The following is a 21619-nucleotide window of genomic DNA, read 5'->3' on the forward strand; positions in this document are numbered from 1 at the left end:
CACACATATATGTGTGTATTAGCAATGAATCTGAATCCTGTGACTGAGTTGTAACAGCATCACTATGGAGATTGTATGTGACAGTAAATTATACTGTCATATCTCAGAGGGCAGAGAGGTCATAAATGACACTAATGTAGGCGTTTAGCTCTTCCATCTTTCAAATGCTGAATTCTAAGTTGACAGAAATTTTTGGCTGAAGACCATGCATGAAACTGAACTTCAGAACTTACCTATCCAACAGTCTTTTGAAAAATACTCAAATTTGAGAAATGATTGGCTATACATTGAAAAGGTACCCTTAGGTGCCATGTGTATAAACAAAGAAAACTTCACAAAGGGACACACAGTCTTGAATGTGATCATGGCCCTATGCCCATGCTCTGAGTGACAGGAAGTGGGAGAAGAGTGATCTTAGGAAGACGCTCTGGGTAAAAGCAGAGAGTTGGCATGAACTTACAGATGGGGATAAAGGAAACGGGCCTCGGTCTCCATTCCTGACTGCGCGGGGCACTAGAGACAGAGGCACCATTCAAGAAGGCTGATGTCATGTCTTGAGAGAACATTTTATTACGTTGGGGGAATTGCAGCCTGCTAATAAGAGCCATTTTCAGTGGCTCGATAGTAGGATTAAGTCTAAAGCTTCTTGTCAAGAAGCCACTGGTTGATAAAAGAAGTTGTCACTAGGGAGTTGATAGACCAAAGTGCCTATTAGTGTGGGTAACGTTTTGACACCAAGTGTTCTGACTAATTAAAGCATTGCATCATCCATGGACACCAGAGACTGCATTGGAAGGGGGCAGTGACCACAGTTTGCCCTATACCTCAGAGAATGCACTTTTTCCTGCACTGCTTCATGAGCCAAAGGCCGGAACTGGAGTCCCAAGGCATCTTTAAGTAAGGCTGATCTGAAGAATATGTCATAGTCCTTGCCTCAATGCAGCTCATGGCTCAAAGAAATTACACTCTAGAGGAACACCTGGCATTTCCTTGTAGAAGTCTCTACATCAGGGAGTAAACACATTGAATTAAATTTTAATAAAGGCTGTTTTTTTTAAAGAACAGTTTTAGGTTCACAGTTTAATTGAAAGGAATGTACAGATTTCTCATATACCCCTACCCTTACACATATGTAGTATTTCCCATTATCAGCTTCTCCCAGAGTTGATTTGTTCCAAATTTATTACAAATGATGAACTTACATTGACACCTAATAACCCAAAATTCATAGTTTACCTTAGGGTTCTCTCTTGTTATTGTATATTTCATGAATTTGGAGAAAAGTATAATGATATGTGTCCATCATTATATCAATAGTATCATACATACACAGTGTTTTCACTGCTCTGAAAATCCTCTGCATTTCATCTATTCACCAATTCATTTCATCTATCCCCACCAATTTATATTGAATTTCTAAATTATGAGATAGAATAAAGGTAATATACTTTTTTGAGTCCTTCACTTAATGTAAGGAACCTGTCATAGTTTAAAGTACTTGCAGACAGTGCTTGCCATTATCTGGTACTAGGTGCTAGATTTACTTAGCATTCAAGGTCCTGGAAGTTAATCTATTTATAAAGCTCTTTAACAAATTAATGGGAAAGTAAATATGATACATCTCTTCATCATTTAAACAGCAGAATTTATTATTCTACTTGACTAGGATTTTGAATCCAGGCCATATTCAGTTGAACAAAAAGTTATGATATTATGCAATATTCTAAGATCCTTCATTATAATGCCTCTTCTCCTAAATTCTAAAATGTGTCTTTAACTGATGTAAGCATGCAGTAATATGGAAATGTTTTTATAAATATGTTCTTTATTAATAGAAACATAATCATAAACCTCTAATCTAATCATATAGATCACATATTTTTAATAATGTTTAGTAAACAAGAAAAAGTCTTTCTGCCTCAAAGAAATTATCTTTCCTTCACAGGACTCTGGATCATGTTAGCATTGGAAAAATTATCTTACAAATGACAAGGAAAAAGAGGTTAAGAATTGACAGTTTTAAACTGACATTGAAAACTATGAACAACTCAGGTTGTTTTGAGGATTTTAATTTTATCCATGTTCCTAATTAAAACAACAACATAAAAAAAGAGAACATACTTCTATTTAATTCTGCGTTAATCATGTGAAAGTTTTTAGCTCTGTCAACAGATATCCTATTTGTCTTCTTTTTTGGCACACAACTATATTGCATCTCCTCCCTCCTTACTGAAATTTATATTAGTTTGTAAATCTGAATACTGGCATATCCTGAAACCTATTAATTGCACTCCCAGGAAACATATTTTTAAGTTCATAATTACTGTTCATAGTAGTCAGTCAAATATCTATGGACTGGGTATTGAATAAACACATTTTGAAATAACCCCACAACGGAGTATGATATGCCAGTGGAAATGAATTTACAACTAAATTCAACAACCAAAATAAAATATAGTATTGTTGGATGAAAAAAGGAAAAGCAATTCCAAGAAGTCTGCATAAAGGATGTAAAGTTCTGTAAAATTCAAAGTCAGGGAAAAAAATATATTGATAAAAGTATTTTATTTTTTAGGACAAAATTAAAATACTTCTTACTTTTAAGAAGAGGTGGGCAGCAGATAGGAAAGTGTTTAAAATGTTTAATTATGGGTAATATTTTAGTTCTTGAGATGGTAGTAAGTTTACTAGGATTCATTTCACTATTTACATAAATGCAAAAAAGCAGTATGGAGTAGGAAATGGCAACCCACTCCAGTATTCTTGCTTGGAACATTCCATGGATGGAAGAGCCTGGAAGGCTAGAGTCAATGGGAATTGCAAAGAATCGGACATGTCTGAGTGGACACACCTGAGCTGGTGTACATGCGCAAAAAAGCAATAAATGAAAGATGATAAAATTGTTTTAAAATGAATGAATTTTACAGTTGAAAACTTATTATAAAAATGGGTATCTTCTATTGATTGGTTATGCTTCCTTTTTTGTTGACTTCATTTTTAATCAGGCTGTCTCTGTTATAGTAAAATTAGGCAGGAGTTCCCAGTCTACATCTTCGGCAATTCTATTAGGAAAAAAAGACAGTGACTTTTCTCAGTAATGAAGAAAAATTATTTTAATAAGATATTTTCCTTAATAAGTGTCTCTTTATTAGTTAGCAAAACAAATGGAAATGAATTAGAAAAAAAAAAAAAAGATTTCTTCTCAGTGCTCATATACATTTCCATCCTCAGAATACTTGCTACAAATCTGTGGTTTCCTGGTGAAGGAAGGCTTTAGCACACAGAATACATGGTGCTTGTTTCAAGCACCATGGTGCCTTCCCTAGATTGTAATTAAACATAGTTTGTAAGAGATAGAGAATAAGAACAAAGGGGCACCCTAAAGCACTGGGTGGAGCAGAGTAGCTTCTTGGTGATGCACTTTTTCTTTCTTTCTTTTTTTTTTTTTTACCAAAGTTAATGTTTTTTTTTTTTCTTTTTTCTTCCTCTCCTCTGTCAACCTCCCTGCCAACCATTTGAATTTTCCTCTTTTTCCCTAGTACCTTTGGTCAGCCTGAGGTACCTAATGCCTTCAAACCCTTTTCCATACTTGGTTCCTGAGTATAAGGAGGGGCAATTTACTCTTCTACTGGCTAAGAGGACAACCCAAAACTTAAACTTCTCACAACATTGGGGATGTTCCTGATGAGCAAAGAAAGGGAAACTTTAGGGAATACTACTCTCTGTGATGCTAATATCTCACATAATTATGTCTTAAAATATTCCCTTTAGAATGCACTATTTTTTTCGGCATTCCATGAGACGGCTGTTTTCAAAAAGGGATGGAAAGCCTTGATGCTAATTTAGAGGATTCTAACAGGTAAATGACAGACTACTCACATGATTGTAATGAGAGAGGCATCATGCAGAATAATTTAGCAAATTAAAAAATATATTTCCATAAGTCTTTTTCCCCTTAAGAAGGATGTAGAAACTAATACAGATAATAACTGTGGCATAAACTTCTTGGAGAATCCAACTTCTCCACATCCAGGAGACAGCTTTAAATAGAAAGCTATATATCACAGATGAAAAGTATTACTCTTTGCATGTTTCTAAAATGATATTTTAAGAATATAACTTGTAGTTGACATGCATTTGGATTTACTTTGAAACAGCGGATAACTACACCTGATGGAAAGTTCAGAGGAAACATAACAAAATGGAGGTTAAGAACTGCATAATGAAGGTGAAGGATAATATGCCATATATGTGGGGGGGAAATTGCTATCTTTCTCTAATTTAGGCTTTTGAGGGATAAAGAACCTTGGGTAGATCTGTTCACCTTCCCACAGAGAAAGGTACATTTTTCCTAGAAATTAAATGAATGTAGAGATTTTCCTAAAGATAAAAGTGAAAGATAAACAAATCAGGGAGGGTGGAATAATTTAAGACAGTCCTAAGGAAACCAACGTTTTCACTGTGGCTTCTGCAATAAAACAGATTTGTCAAATAGAAGGGCTTCCCTGGTGGCTCAGACTGTGAAGAATCTTCCTGCAATGTGGGAGACCTGGGTTCGAATCCTGGTTTGGGAAGATCCCCTGGAGGGGGGCATGGCAACTTACTCCAATATTCTTGTCTGAAGAATCCTTGTGGACAAAGGAGGCTGGCAGGCTACAGTCCACAGAGTCGCAAAGAATCAGACATGATTGAACGATTAAGCACACACAACCCTGTCAGGTAGAAGGATCAACATGACACCTTGTGTTTCACTCTCTTTTGTTCATCACCTTTTCTGTGTGATTTTCTTTCAGCTCATCTCTTTTAGCTCCCAGCTCAGCATACTCTCTCTTTATTACCGTTCTGAGAACTTTAACCACTCTAAAACTGGCTAAACTTGTTTGAAAATTTAAAGTATGTGCAGTAGTTAGTAGAAGGTAAATTTGCCAACAAAGGTCCATCTGGTCAAGGCTATGGTTTTTCCAGTGGTCATGTATGGATGTGAGAGTTGGACTGTGAAGAAAGCTGAGCAATGAAAAATTGATGCTTTTGAACTGTGGTGTTGGAGAAGACTCTTGAGAGTCCCTTGGACTGCAAGGAGATCCAACCAGTCCATCCTAAAGGAAGCCAGTCCTGAGTGTTCATTGGAAGGACTGACACTGAAGCTGAAACTCCAATACTTTGGCCCCCTCATGTGAAGAGTTGACTCATTGGAAAAGACCCTGATGCTGGGAGTGATTGGGGGCAGGTGGAGAAGGGGACGACAGAGGATGAGATGGCTGGATGGCACCACCGACTCAATGGACATGAGTTTGAGTAAACTCGAAGTTGGTGATGGACAGGGAGGCCTGGCGTGCTGCAATTCATGCGGTCGCAAAGAGTCCGACACGATTGAGCGACTGAACTGAACTGAACTGAATGCTGTTTTATCAGTGCAGTTTTGTCTCTAGATTATTACAACACATTTTTGTGTCAGATACGTTTGAGAATCTGACTTCTGGGAAAAGTCGACCTATGGTCATACAGAGAGACATATAGAAAAATGCCCATCAATGTTAGAAGGATAGGAAGAATATCAAGGCTGTCCTTGCATTCTTGGAGGGCCAAGGATTCATGTAAAAATTGTAGAAAAATCACAAGGATCATCTTAGGCATGCCAAAGTCCTAAAATCTTACATGGCCAAGTGGTGCTGTTCTGTGTACAACATGTTCTACTCCAGGTTGTGGAGCTGATTAAATTATTTGAAATTTATCTAATTTTGTTTTTTCAAACATATAAATTGGGAGCACATTTACCTGTTCACCATACCATACATACTACACAGATGGCCACAGTAAATTAATAATGTGAATGTGTTTTTAATCAGAATAGTACTAAAACAATCAAATGATTATTACAAGAAGTAACTAAGAAGGTTCAGCTTAAAAATACTTATTAAGCATGTACATTGTACAATGCATTGGGTTTGAATCTGGGGACAGCAAAATCCTGAAGACTTAAAAAATTCTCCTTCTATGAAAGAAGCTAAAGGAAGCTCGCACAGTTTTGATTTTAAGCATAATATGTGATAGCATAAGGAAAGCTATAAAAGAAGCTCTTAAAGAACTGGAGAATTTCCTTCATCCCAAAGCAATCACTGATGGCTTTCATAAGAGATTACTTTTTTTAAAATTAGTTTTTTGTTGCTTTTTTTAAATTGAAGGATAATTGCTTTACAGAATTGTGGTGTTGTCTGTCAAACCTCAACATGAATCAGCCATAGGTACTCTTAGCAGTTGGGGCCTGAGTTTTAAGACAGAGTAACTAGAAACAAAATTACAGTTAAGGAGGGAAGGAGACTACTGAATACACTATTGATTGAATATTTGATTAAAAAATCACAATTATTGCACAATTATTAATGATTAATCATGTGTATTTATGGGCTTTCCTTGTAGCTCAGATTGTAAAGAATCTGCCCGCAAGGCAGGGGACCTGGGTTTGATCATTAGGTTGGAAAGATCCTCTAGAGAAGGGTATGGCAACCCACTCCAGTATCCTTGACTGGAAAATTCCATGGACAGAGGTGTCAGTCTGTGGACTTGCAAAGAGTCAGACATGACTGAGTGACTAACACACACACATATTTATAATGTTAAAAAGCACATGTATTTATGATTCTTAATTTATCTTACAAGTGTATGCCCTAATGTATAAATAAGGGTGTTCTAGAAATGGACAATTTAAAGAGATTAATAACATACAAGACAAAAGTCATATACTCAAAAGAGTGCCACAATCACAGACCATATTTTCAAGTACATTCAAATGAATATGGAAAGGATGAGTTTATTGCACTGACTGAAATATCAAGACTTAGTTCCCTAACCATTTAAGATCTTTGCCAATGATTACATGGCCTAAAGAGATTATTTTCTAAAAATCAGAAATATTAAATAACCTTGACACTTTCCCAGCAGGGGTTTTTGATTTTCAGGAAGATAATTCATGATTCAACTACTTTGAGGGGAAGAAAATTTACTGAGGGGTAGAAAAATAACAAATAAGGATCATTGTCTATTTGGCTTATCAGTTTGTGCTTTTGTGGCTCACAGCTTTCAAGATGATGCACTGAAGATATGGGTGGAACTGAGGATGGATACAGCGGGGTAAGTTTTCCAAATTATATTTAAATCTGTCATGTTCAGTTTATATTTTTAATTGCAAATGATGTGCTTTTCAACATCATATTAACAATAAAAACCTAGAGGAGAGATTTTGTTCTATGAAGTGAAGTCAGTGATAGTATTTCTTTCCACACATGAAAAAATACTAATTCTTCATTGAAGGAAATGATGTTTCAAAGTTGAATAATGATTGATTTTGCAAAGACAGAAAGCAATTTGAATATAGGCAGTTACTGACTATCAACTGTTCCTCTTGACTAAAATTATATGTTCCCCTCTCTTCTGAATATTTGTTCTATTACAGTAATGTGGAGATTCAAGGTACCCAGATAAAACAAATTCTACTGGGGATTGCAACCATGATTAGGCCTGAAAAGAACTATCTGCTGACATCTCTTCAAAGGACCTCAGTTCTGAAATGCTTAAGCAAAGCCTTTGAAGTTTAAACATATAAACTATTAAGTGAATACCCTTAGTAATTTACATGTAAACTCTGGAACTTTGCATTTTTTTGAAGGATGTTTTCAGAAATGGGAAAAGAGAAAACTGGAAATATTTGTGATATTATCAACCATTGAAGAACATTCACTTCTCTCCACTGAAGAACGTTCACTTCTCTCCATTAGTGTATGTCAAGTAGTAAATATCATAAAGGTGTTTCAAAGTAAGGACATTATATTTAAAGATTATAAGTGCTTTATCTTCCTCTTTTTAAGCTGTCACATATGGAATGGAATGCACAATGGAGTGGATCACATTATAGACTAGTAAAAATAAACATTTATATAAGCAAATATAACAAACAGTGAGATATATATAAAAGTGATATATGGAGACATTTTTAGGGGGTGAGACTGGGCTGTTATTTTTACACTTATATTATGAACTTCCAAAGGCAGTAAAATATATCCAAAATGCCAACTGATACACTATCCAAGCATGATCCCTCCCCCCTGATTAAATGGACTTGAAAAGTAATTAAGTTAATATAAGGAGCTGTATTTCTTAATATTCATTAGGCAAAATTAATGAGAATCATGTAAAATACACAAATGGCTGTATTTGAAGAGTGCTATAGAAAAGTTTACTTTTCACAATCTTACAAGGGACTCATAATGAGCCCATGAAGTTGTCATTACAAATTAAGTGTTGACGTGTCTTGTTAAGAAACCACAACTAAAATGTCCATGATGAAGAATATTTATCTCACTTAAAATATTCCTAAAAATCACACATCACACCATGAATTATTTTCTATATTTTGCAGATAAAGCATTTAACACTCACCGCTTCTTTGCATTGATAAAATCATGCAGTTGAAAAATAATGTGACTGAGTTTATTCTGCTTGGATTGAAATGGTTTTTGCCACTTTCTTGATTTTCTATTTGGGGACCTTGTTGGGGAACTTTCTGATTATTGCTGCCATCAAGACCAGCAGGGCACTTGGGAGTCCAATGTATTTCTTCCTTTTCCATTTATCTTTATCTGATGCCTGCTTCTCTACATGCATAGACCCTAGGATGATTGCTGACTCCCTTTTGAAGAAGGTCATTATCTCTTTCAGTGAGTGCATAGTCCAAGTTTTTTCATTCCATTTTTTGGCTGCCTGGAGACCTTCATCCTCATCCTCATGGCTGTTGACCACCATGTGGCCATCTGTAAGCCCCTGGGCTACACGACCATCATGAGTCATCAGGTCTGTGGTGTATTGGTGCCTGTGGCCTGGGTGGGGTCCACTGTGCATTCTTTAGCTCAGATTTTTCTGGCCCTGAGTTTACCTTTCTGTGGTTCCAATGTGATTGACCATTATTTATGTGGCCTGCAGTCTTTGTTACAACTTGCCTGTACAGACACTTATGTGACCAACCTCCTCTTGGTGCCCAACAGTGGGGACAGTGAGTTTTGCCATGCTGATGTTCTCCTATGCTATCATCTTGCATTCTCTGAGAAACCACAGTGCTGAAGGGAGGAAGAAAGCCCTCTCCACCTGCATCTCCCACATCATTGTGGTCACCTTGTTCTTTGGTCCTTGCATATTTATATACACTCGCCTGGCTACCACCTTCCCCATGGACAAGATGATAGCTGTGTTTTACACACTTGGAACACCTTTGATCAACCCCCTGATTTATATCCTGAGGAATGCAGAAGTGAAAAATGCTATGGGGATGTTATGGAGAAAGAAACTGGTCTCAGATGACAAAAGATGAATGGAAGTTTCAAAGTTTTCTTCATAGTTTGGATTGATCTAAAAGAAGCTCATAGACAATAATATTCTCTTATTTTGTAGTTAATATAATCTTAACTCAGAGTGTGAAGATTATTTCCTTTAGTAAAACGGGCAATGTGACCACACATGCTAGTTAGTATTGAGTCAAATATTTGTAGAACCGACGGCATCAGGTAAACACAGTCAGGTCAGATCATGGTCTTAGTTATTCACTGCTGTCTCTGCCTCTCTTGTCTGTCTAATATTGCTGTGGTTTTGATCTACTGTTTTCCTCCCTTGCATTGACTTCTGGATTTCTCTGTTTAACATTACACTGTATGCTTTTATCTACAGTCTGACATATTTTTGTCTCAAAGAGTTTATTTTTTAGATACTGTGATCAAATGTCTGATCATGGACCTTCAACTTGGTTGTTCTTACTGACTTCAGCATAAATCACCAGGTTCAAATAATAATAGTATATACATATTATAAAGAAAAAGTGTTTAATCTAGGAAACCTCTCTTCTTTTTCTTAGGTTCTATTTCAATTTTTGTTTTGTATATTTGCCTAATTGTTCTAGAAAAGTGACAGAACATTATGAGAAAATTCACCCTTTTATACTATTTTTTCCTTAGGGAGTTTCTGACTGTTGGGGTTGACCTCATATTAACAATCTTTCTGTTAAAAACAAAAACAAAAACAATGGTTCCTTCTATTTTGAGGGATCTATTAAGTTTTCTCTTGAATTATACCAATTATAATAGTATGTTTAAATATTACTTTATCATGGTTATAGCATAGAAGGTATAAATTAAGGAAGACATATTTATGTGAGCTTTAAAGAAATGTGTACATGTAGTCAATGGTAGGGGATTTATAAATAAGAGTTAATTAAATAAAGAACATTATAACCCAGAGGAGGGTATTTAGGCTTTGAAACATAGTTATACCATATATGTGGATTGTTTTAGTGAGTTTTAAGACAATATAGAAAGTAGAGTAACTTAAGAAAGACTGAGATATTTGGATGAAAATTAAATGTATCCAGTGGAGATGGATATCATCTTTCACCATTCATTATCACTGAAGTCTCTAATTACATGGTCATTAAGAAATTTTCTGATTTGTCTGATTTCTTATTTGTATTTTTATCCATATAGAAAATTCAATATGAGTATTTTTGTTTATTTGGAACTTCCATTTCTAGTTACAAGCTAATAATTTTATTATGAGTACTAAATTTGTTTTACTTTCATTCTACCCAGAAGTTTACATTCTTCCTTTATCTTGAGAAAAAGGTCAGAGTGGAAATGGAAACTTGTGAATTCTGCAATGAACTCTAGCACTTTTCTATACACATTTTAAATTTTTTTTTAGATTCTGAGACTTTCAAGGCCTATCCTTCACAGTTTTTATTAACCACATCTGCTACAGTAAATAAGTCATCTGTGCTATGACATTCTATTCCCTTTGGGTTTCTTGATATGTCATTATATGAAACAAAGCTAATAAATATATATTTAAAAAATAGACATTTCTGTTAAACATGCTGAGCTACCCTTACAAATATATTCCCTTTCCTTATAAAGTCCCATTAAAATAAGGGAAAAAATCATAAAATTATGTGTCAAAGCACATGACAGAAAAAACCAGACAGGAAATACCAGTTGGTAAAAGATTTTCACGTGTTTTTTGAAACATAGATATGAGGGGTAGGTAACTAAGTACCTTAGCAGAGTAGAAGTTACAACCTGGAAAAGAGATAAGTAAGACCATCAAGTTCCACACAAAAAAAGTAGGCATGAAACATACATGGAATTACATAAAGATTATTTCCCCAGGTTACTTTCTGATAGTCAGGTGACACTTCCTCTATTCCATCCCACCAAAGATTGGAGGTCTATTATTTTTTAAAAATGAGCAAAAGTGTTCCTGATATCACTGTGGAGGGCAGTGATGAAATGTACAACAGCATGTACACAGAGATTAAGTGAAAATCTCCATAGTGAAATGTGAGACCCTTTCTTCTCAGGGCTCCCAGGATGTCAGCAGTCAGTATACATCAAGGGCTCACAGTTTCCAGGACTAGGCCCAAAACCCAAGTAAAAGAGTGGAACTGTTTGTTTCATTTGGCATTTTCTGGAGAGAGAAGAAAATATAAGATCTGTAGTATATAGTCTAATTACCTTAAAATAATTATATGTCCAAATATGTACTCATTGCCTATAACATGTGTAGATTCCAAAAGATTTTTTTGTTGTTGTTGTTAATTTCCTCTGCCTTAAATACAAATAGTTTCTGTGTTCAGGTAAAATGGCAAGACTGGTGAATGGGAAAGTAGAGCGATAGAGACTTGCCTTCAGATGAAAGAAAGAGGGGGATTGGGTTGCTGGTCACACACTGAGCCTAGCAACTTCTCCATTTTCCTCAATATCTGATCCTACACTTATAACACTCATGCTCTGTAGCTGACTAGACCATTTTCTTAAAAAATTAGTGGTCATCTACTAATATCTAATTATTGACCTAAAACTATATAAAGGTCCTCATCTTATTTTTCCTGCCAAGGAAACAAACATTGTATTTTTGCCTATCATTTATGCTATTCAAAACAGATTTTCTAGTGAATGTTCATTTTCCATGTGCTGTTTAACATGAAAGAATGCTAAGCAGAGTTTAGTTGTTTATTTCTTGCATATTAAAATTGCATTTATCACTTTAGAGAAAATGAATCAGGCACTGCGGTTCAATCAGGCTCACTTTATCTGTAGAAAATAAAGAACGTATCTTTTTGTTGTTTTTGTAAAATCAAGTTAATAATAAGGATCCTTGTGTCTTAGGATAAACTAGAAAGTCATTAACAGTTCAGGGTTCTGGGAGTTCAGACTCCTCCCATAACTGCCATTCTCTGAGCTTGTCTGTGATTCCTTTTTTTTTTTTCTTTAATCTATTAATTCACTTTTTTTTTTTAATTCTCTATTGCCTTCATGTTGTTTGTTTACTCAAAATGTCTGCTTTCACATGGCTCTGGGTTGTCAAGGTAGCAATTCTTTCTCCATGTATCTTACAATATTCTCCCCCCTTTCTCGGCTGTATCCAATTCCCTATTCAGAATTCCAGACAGGAAATCTGGGTAAACTTGCATTTGAATAGACTAAACTCAAGTCATTGGTCAAACCATGTAGTAACTCCCCAAGAAGCCGTTATCTCTGGTTCAATCTGCTATGATATAGAAGAGTTGGTGGGGAGGATAATGGGGTAAAAAAAAAATATATATATCTAAGGCAATTTATCAAGTTCATTTAGCATGGACCATTACCCATCATGCTGGGAAAAATGAGGAAAACATTATAGTAACTAATCAAAAATTTACCTGAACATTTTAAGTAAATATGACTTGTTTTGTTTTTGTTTTCCTTAGTTTTATTGAGAGACTATTGACATATGATATACATAAGTTTTGTGATGGTTTGACACAAGTATATATTGGAAAATGAGTATCACAATAAATTTACTTAATGCATTCACTCCGAATACTATTATGGGTGTGTATATGTGTGTGCTGGTATTTGGTGATAGTATATAAGATCTACTCTCTTGATGACATTCCAACATATAATCAGTTCAGTTCAGTCGCTTAGCCATGTCCAAGTCTTTGCGACCACATGGACTGCAGCACACCAGGCTTCTCTGTCCATCACCAAATTCATGTCCATCAAGTCAGTGATGCCATCCAACATATAATACATTATTGTTAATTACTGTCACCATTCTACACATTAGATCACCCAAACACTTATTTTTAAGTGAGAATCTCTTTTCTTTCTTTCTTTTCTTTTTTTTTTTTTTTGAGAATCTCTTTTATTTGATTAATATCTCCCTATTTCTCCTACTTCCTGGCCCCTGGAAATCACCCTTCTAGTATATCTATAAGTTTAGCCGTTACAGATTCTGCATGTGAGAACATACAATTTGTCTTTTTCTTTCTGACTTATTTTACTTAGCATAATGCTCTCAGGTTCCAGCCACATTGTTGCAGAAGGTAGGGTTTCCTTCTTTTATATTGCTCAAGAATATTCCATTACATATGCACACCACATTTTATTTTTCCATGAATCTTTTGATGTACACTTAGATTATATCTATATTTGGCTATTGTAGATAACAACACATTAAACATGAGGGTAAAATATCTTTTTAAGACTCCCCCCCCTTGGATGTATATCCAGATGTAGAATTGGTAAATTATATGGTAGTTCTCTTTTTAATTCTTTGAGGAAACTTCATACTGTTTTCCATAGTGGCTACATTGATTTACGTTCCCAACAATGCACAAGTGTTCCCTTTTCTCCGCATCTTCAAACAAACCCTTGTTTCTTATAACCCTTCCTCTAGGAAGACTTGCACAATTTTAGGACTTTTAAATCTGAGTAAGTGTGATGGGTTAGTGGAGACTGACTAGCCTGCACAAAAAGGGAGCCCCAGCATTTCAGGTTTCTTCTGCACCGTTCTTTAATCGTAGGGTCTCAGAATCTCCTTACAAGCTCACACATCAAGTGATCTTCTCTATCCCATTGTGGCAATCATGTTCCTTATTCCTCTTCCATAAAGCCCTCTGTCTCCCTTTCCTATAGATCCAGTCTCATTTAGGCTGGAGGAAGGGACATATGGCATCAGGTAATCACCAGTGTCAGGGAATCATACCCTGGTGTGTAGGTTAGTTTCTTTATTCATTTTTTATTTTGCCTGAGCTGGAAGAAGGTGTGAAAACATTTAAGTCAACAGCGATAAAAAAAGAGAGGAAAGGAAATACACATTAAAAAAACAAATTTTGCTATGTAACCTTCCCATCTCAGGTTATAAACAGAACCATTCTGGCATTCAAGTGTTCTAGTAGTCTCAGATTCACTCTTTATATACCATCAAATCTACCATTAACTTGCCGTTCTGACAATGTCTTATCAAATAATGTTTTAACTTATTGACAAATATGACTGATTTTTTCATATTGTTAAATCATTTACTCACTGTTTTGTATTTATATTTTATTACCATCTAACTGTGTGTTTTACAAGTATACATTGCTTATTCAATGTCCATGCTGGCCTTATCATGTTTTTGTTGTTTTTCAGTCACTAAGTCGTGTCCAACTCTCCAACTCTTTGTGACCCCATGGACTGCAGCACGCCAGGCCTCCCTGTCCTTCACCATCCCCTGGAGTTTGCCCAAACCCACGTCCATGGAGTCGGTGATGCCATCCAACCGTCTCATCCTCTGTCATCCCCTTTCTGTCCTGCCCTCAATCTTTCCCAGCCTCAGGGTCTTTTCCAATGAGTTGGCTTTTCGCGTTAGTTGGCCAGAGTATTTAAGCTTCAGCGTCAGTCCTTCCAATGAATATTGAGGGTTGATTTCCTTTAGGACTGACTGGTTTGATCTCCTTGCTGTCCAATCAGCACGTTACACAGATGCAATTGGGTTATATGTGTGTGTGTGTGTAGACTATATAGTAATTTTTTAATTTTTTTTTTCTAAAAGACTTCAACTGTTTTAAAGAAAACTACAATGAGGATTCTATCACCTTTAACTTAGTATTCTTTGCTACAGTTCAGGTATATTGATAACAAATCTAGATGCTAAATTTAAACTAATCTAAATTTAGCTAATAAATTAAGCTCAACTTCTAGATAATGAATCTAGTAACAGAGTAATTATTTTTACTATTTTATGTGTCTATTACTGTGTAACAGATTACCACAAAGTAATATCCTAAAATAGCACCCATTTACTATCTCCAGTGTTTCTTGTCAGGAGTTTGAGTAAGTTTCTGTCATCAGTGAGGTCAAAATCAAAGATCTAATGGGGTGGGCTTTAATCTGAAGGTTCTAGGGAAGAATTGCTTTCAGGCTCATTCAGATTGCTGTCAAAATTCAGTTCCTGTAATTATAAGACTGAAGCCCTGATTTCCTCACTGGCTTTCAGCTAGGGGTCATTCTCAGCAGGTTGAAGTCCCTGAATGTAACCCTCTGTCTTCAAATGCAGCAATCATGCATATAATTCTTCATGATTGCACTCTCAATTTCTGTAATTCCTCTTCTGTTATCAGCCAGGGAAAATTCTCTGCTTTTAAAGAACTTATGGGATTAAACAGAGCTCAAATATGACTCATAGTTAACTGATTAGTAACCATACTTAAATTTTTGAAATCCTTTATGACATGTAATTTAACATAGATGTGATATATTACCATACCTAAAGTCCCAAGGGTTCCGGCAGGAAATCTTGAGGGGCATTTTGACATTATGCTTACCACAGAGATAAAGGAGTCTTTTTAAAAACCATAGCTTTAGCAAGGGAATCAGAGAATGTATCATTCCATATTTCAAAAGGATAGCTGTATTATTTCTATTAAGCATGTCATCTTTCTATTCTCTATCAAAATTTTATCCATGAGAAAAGATAACATTCCCTTCAACATGGGAAAGAGTCTTGGAAGATATATGTGACATTTTAATATCAATTTAAATGAACATTTAGATGGTGCTTCCCTTGGTGTCTTAGATGGTAAAGAATTTGCCTTCAATGCAGGAGACCTGGGTTCAATCCCTGGGTCAGGAAGATCCCCTGGAGAAGGCAATGGTTACCCACTCTAGGATTCTTGCCTGGAGAATTCTGTGGACAGAGGAGCCTGGTGGGCTACAGCCCATGGGGTAGCAAAGAGTTGGACATGACTGAGTGACTGACACTTTCACTTCACTTTCACTCTTACACTTCAGTGGTAAAGGACCTGTCTGCCAATTAAAGAGACTTAAAAGATGCAAGTTTGATCCCTGGATTAGGAGCATCCCCTGGGGGAGGACATGGCAACTCACCCCAGTTTTTTTGCCTGGAGAATCCCACGCACAGAGGAGCCTGGCAGACTACAGTCCATAGGGTCACAAAGAGTCAGCCACAATAGCAATAATACTATCACTAATAATAGAGAATACATATTAATTATGTATAATGAAATATATATTATCACTGTATTTGTAATGAAGAATCTGAATCCAAATTAATTAAAAATCTTTCCCAAAGTCACATAGCTGGTTAAAAGTACATTTGGTAGTCTTACAGACTTTCTAGCTTTAGCATCTTGGGTGGTATACACCTAAGATAAGTTATCCTGGACATTTGGTCTCCTACATAAAGCTGCTACTTCTTCTCTTGAGTACTTAGATGCATATCTAATTAGTTTTGACACTGTTGCCCTGTCCCCTCATTTGGCCATCTTCCTGTTATTATCACATTCACATACACCATGCACATACGCACATGAAAATAATCATTCATCCTTGCCATGTTTTTGACATCAAAAGCACAAAAATTAAATTGTTTAGGCAGTGGAGCACAATTATAAGTTTAGTTCAAGTAAAATGCAAGAATAAGTTATTTGAATTGTATGTTACTTTGATATCATTAAATAATCAAAACTATGGTGGTGGTGGTTTAGTTGCTAAGTTGTGTCTGACTCTTGCAATACCATGGACTGTAGCTTGCTAGCTCCTCTGTCCATGGAATTTCCCAGGCAAGAATACTGGAGTGGGTTGCCATTTCCTTCTCCAGGGGATATTCCCAACAGAGTGACTGAACCCACATTTCCTGCCATGTGGGCAGATTCTTAACTGACTGAGCCACCAGTGAAGCCCAATCAGAATTATGAAGATTATCTTATTCATTTACTTTATCCCTGCTATTGAAATTCTATTAGAACAGACTGTATAACTTGGATACCAGTGCATAGCTGGAGTCTTAACTATACAGTTAACATTTTAAACATGGTTTTGAAATATTCAGCACATTATTTTATTATGTTACCCTAAATTAAATATCCGGAGATTTGATTAAGTACTTCCTATGTGTCAAGTGTGGTAGTACTTTTTACAATTATTGTAGCATTAGAGAAGCATTTTGGCCAGAGTCAGATTCTAATATGCTAGTTACTAGTTGTCTATTGTCAAATTACCTCTTTCATGCCTCTGTGGAAATAGTACTAGGACTGTTACCACAGTTAGCTCTTTGTTATGGTGGTTTTCAATTACTACTATCATGCTTGCCATCATTAAAGTTTGAATTATTAAATACAAAATGAGAAAGAGTTTACCCTGATGTCACTGAGTTCATAATCTATTGCAAAGATAAGAGACTACCAATATTTAACACACACACACAAAGTCCAAGTCAAAACAAACAAGCAAAAACCTCAGACTGTCTATGAAAGGTAAATCAAATGATCTGTTGAAATTACATACTGGGATTGGAACGTGTTGGTTTGGGGTATGGATTTATTGCAGAAAAAAATAATATAATCAGGATAAGCTTCGTGGAAATGTAGATGTTTAAGTTTGGTCTAATTACATTTAAAAAATGTGAATATAGCTCTTTAACATCCTATTGAAAAACCCAAACAAACTTTTTGGCCAACACAAAATTATGAATGCCTTAGGTTTTACTCCCTGTGTAGAAAGTCAAAAACTAATTTTAAAACTTTTTGGTCACTGATCATAAAACCTACATTTGATATTTAATGTCATATATTTGAAGCAATCTAAAAGAACATATTTTATAAAGCACACTTGAAAAGCCAGAGCAGAAGCAGATTAAAATCACCAGGGTTTATTTTTATCAAACTTGTTGAAGAATCACTATAGGGACTGCCATTGGGACTGCACCTGGCTTCCTCCAGTGCCACTAACTAGCCCTCCTGACTTCACTGCAGATTTACCAGGAGCTCCCAAAGCCCGCGCATGTAGGGAGCTGGACTTGCTGATCGAAGGGAAAAAGACAAGAGAGAAAGGTCTATATGTGTTTGACATTTTTTCTGCAATTTTGTGACATAATTCTCATTCCTATTCTGAGTATACAGAAAATAGACGCTAAAATATTTATTTTAAATATAATTTGTACAAAGCATGAGATTTTTCAATGCTTTGATCCCTTAAGAGACTTATTATTTAGATTTAGGAGATATGCATGTGTGTGAGTGTGTATGTGTGTGTGTGTGTGTGTGTCTGTGTGTCTGTGTGTTTATAGGTTGTCATGAGTTCAAGAAGTCAAGGATATTCCCTCATATTTATTGTAATTGGTGATACTAAATATGTGAGTTCTCTTTTGTTTCCTTTTTATATCTTTTCTTTCTTCCTTGTTTCTTTATACTTGCATGCATAACTTTAAATTGCTATAGCATCACCTATCCTTATCTGCTTTTTAGTCCAAGGAAATTATTTTTTCAGAAATGTGTATTTTTAAAAATATATCTGCTTGATCACTATGTCTTTTATAGCTTTAACAGCCTTTTAAGCTTATAAATTGTGTCATGTGACAATCTGTGATTTTAACAGGTCACATAAGAACCTGAATTTTGTTTTAACAGAAATGGACAATAGAAATGCTATCTTGAAATTCTGATGTCAAACTTGGGATGATTAGATGCTAGGACGGGAGGCTAAGAGAATTCTGGAATGTTTTATAACATACTTTTGATAGAAAAGCAGTGAGGAAAAAAAGTTGAAAGAATGTTAAATCATTAAACAAGACAAAAAATAAGCAAAATAAAGATGATAAAAATGATGAAAATTAATTTATAAATGATTTAGTAGTTCATTTGATTTTTGAAAAGAATATTTTTTTGCAGCTGGAAAAAACAGCTTGAAAACTACAGTTCTTCATTCTTAAGAAGAAAGAGACACTCATCAGTTGTGAATTTTTTTTTCCCTAAATCATGTTATCAGGGAGTGGCAGATCAGGAGCAGAACCTACATTTTCTGCCTTCCTGTGTCATACGTCTGTAATACTTTGCAATAATGCCTGGTATTTAGAATGAATAGTGATAGTATAGAAATTTCAGTGACCACAGTCAGAGAAATTCACATTATGTAACCAATGGCTATGTCTTTAAAAATATATATATATATATATATACACACATGTATATATATATATAAATTTTTGCGTATACTTTCAAATTGAGAAAACAACTGCTGAAAACTAGAAAACAACAAATAAAATATGTGGATGAAATAGTTATTCTCTTAAAGGGTTTGAAAGGTTGTTGCTGAACGATCAGATGCTGGGATTCTTGGCCTCCGGAGGGGACGAATTCAATCCGGGGCCAGAGACGAGGCTGGACCGCTCAGAGCTATTGTGTAATAAAGTTTTATTAAAGTATAAAGGAGATAGAGGAGGCTTCTGACATAGGCATCAGAAGGGGGCAGAAAGAGTGCCCCCCTGCTAGTCCTCAGCTGGATGTTATATAGCCACTAGCAGTCTGTTAATGAAAAGAAAGGAATGTCTTAAAACTCAGAATGGCACCAGATAATCCATCCCAGGCCACAAAATGATTGACTTGAATCTTGTAGAAGGGCAGATTACCACACAAATAGTTTCGTTTACATAGATTAGGGGAACGATATCTGAATATAACATACTGGTTTGTCAAGTAGGTCCTGAGCCATTTGGCGGATTGAAGACAGAGTCTGGGGTACATTAACATAGCTTAAGACAAACATTTCCATAAGAAAAAATGTATTGGTTAACTCAAGGTTTGAGAATAGTTAGCTTCAGGTGAAACCAGGTGTCAAGGCAACACAGCATTTTAAGAGAAACCTCCTTTTAAATTTGTATAGAGAAGGAAAAAAAATATCTCTAGTTTGTTCCCTCCTGCCGCTTAAGAGAGATAAAAATGTCTGGCACTTGCAGCCTGTTTCCTCTGTTTGGAGACCCCTGGCCTTCCTGCCTGTTACCCTCTCAGGTTCATTTCAATTATTTCTAATTGTAAAAGATATTATTTTTTATAAAGTACTGGAGGTCTCCATAAATAAAGTTTTAAACTTTATTTCTGTTCTTCCACTTGTAAAGTGGGTAATCCGATTACCTACTTTATATCCTGGTAGTTAATTTGGAATTTTCAGTAGTGATTAGTTGTCAATATACTTTATGACTTTTATAGAAATCTGTACTAAGTGGCATGTTAAACTCATTGAAGAAAAAGTATTCCTTGAGCTCCCCTTGTCCTATAAATGGTGAAGCATTTATAGAATATTAGTCCTTTTTGAATTAATATGAAAGAGTTACTATTTAGCTAATTATTGCAATGCGTTAGATTCCCATATCTGTACCTAAGTGCTTTATATGGATCTTTTAACTGGATTCTCACAAGAGTCCTATGTAATAGGTACTAATATCATCACTGTTTTCAGATGAAAAAAAATACAAGGCTCAGAGAATGTGTAACTTGCCTAAGATTATCTAACAGTTAAGTATCGGGCCACATACTAGAACCCATTTAGTTTAACTCAAGCACTCACCTTAACCATTGATAAGCTGTCTTTTGGGGGATATTATTGCCAATTTTAGGAATTGAAGATTACTCAGTTCTCTTTTCTAAGAAACACTTTCTTTGAGACTGAAGAAACCAAGATGACCCTGAATATCAGGGGTTTAGTTTTTTTTTTTTTTGTTATTATTTTTCCTTTTTTGAAGATTGTGGTAAGGCAGAATGAGCCTTGGTTTCTTAACTATCTCTGTCAGGATGTTCTCCCTGTAGATTTTTAAAATGAAGATATAACAGAGCTGGTGTTTTCAGGTAATTAGAAGGAGTTTATATGATGACATTTCTAGTGAGTCCCTTGCATATCAAATACCTTTCATGTATCACACCTTAATTATTTAGCATCTTCTGTTGCAAATTCACTATTTCCTGATATAAAAGAAGTAATAAGAGTCAGTGTTGGTTCAGCAAAACAAGGAGGATTGAAAAAAGAGCAAATTAAAAATTTGATCCTTCAAAAATAACAGCTATTAGATTTAACAAATGATCCTGGAATTTAATTAAGTCCTATCAGAACTACAAATGTATAACTAGACTTTTTAATATTGCTATAAGATCCATGCCATGTAAAAGGAGAAGCAGATATTAGTATAAATGTAGATGCATATATAGATGTGTTTCCCATTTCCATATCTCAGATACCTCTTTGTGGAGAAGAGTGGGGGGAGGGTGGTGAAATGTATCAGTTTGTTATGTTTACATATTTAATTACAACTGATGGCATCAATGTCTACATTTGTTGAATTCGTTAAGAAAATGATGTAACCGATGAGAAATAAGTTATATGTGTTTACTGAATTCTAATAAAGGATTGGGTTTATATTTTAATCTCATTCATTATGTGTTGTATACTTCTTAAACCATATTACAAAATAAGAGATTTTAAATGAATTT

At 35.3% G+C, this 21619-nt stretch overlaps 1 pseudogene; it reads left to right on the forward strand.

Annotated features, from left to right (window-relative positions):
- Positions 1-8456: 8456 nt before the first annotated feature.
- Positions 8457-9358, forward strand: LOC122703407 (annotated as a pseudogene).
- Positions 9359-21619: the final 12261 nt, after the last annotated feature.

Source organism: Cervus elaphus, chromosome 11 (assembly GCF_910594005.1).
Source record: "Cervus elaphus chromosome 11, mCerEla1.1, whole genome shotgun sequence".
NCBI classification, from domain to species: Eukaryota; Metazoa; Chordata; class Mammalia; order Artiodactyla; family Cervidae; genus Cervus; species Cervus elaphus.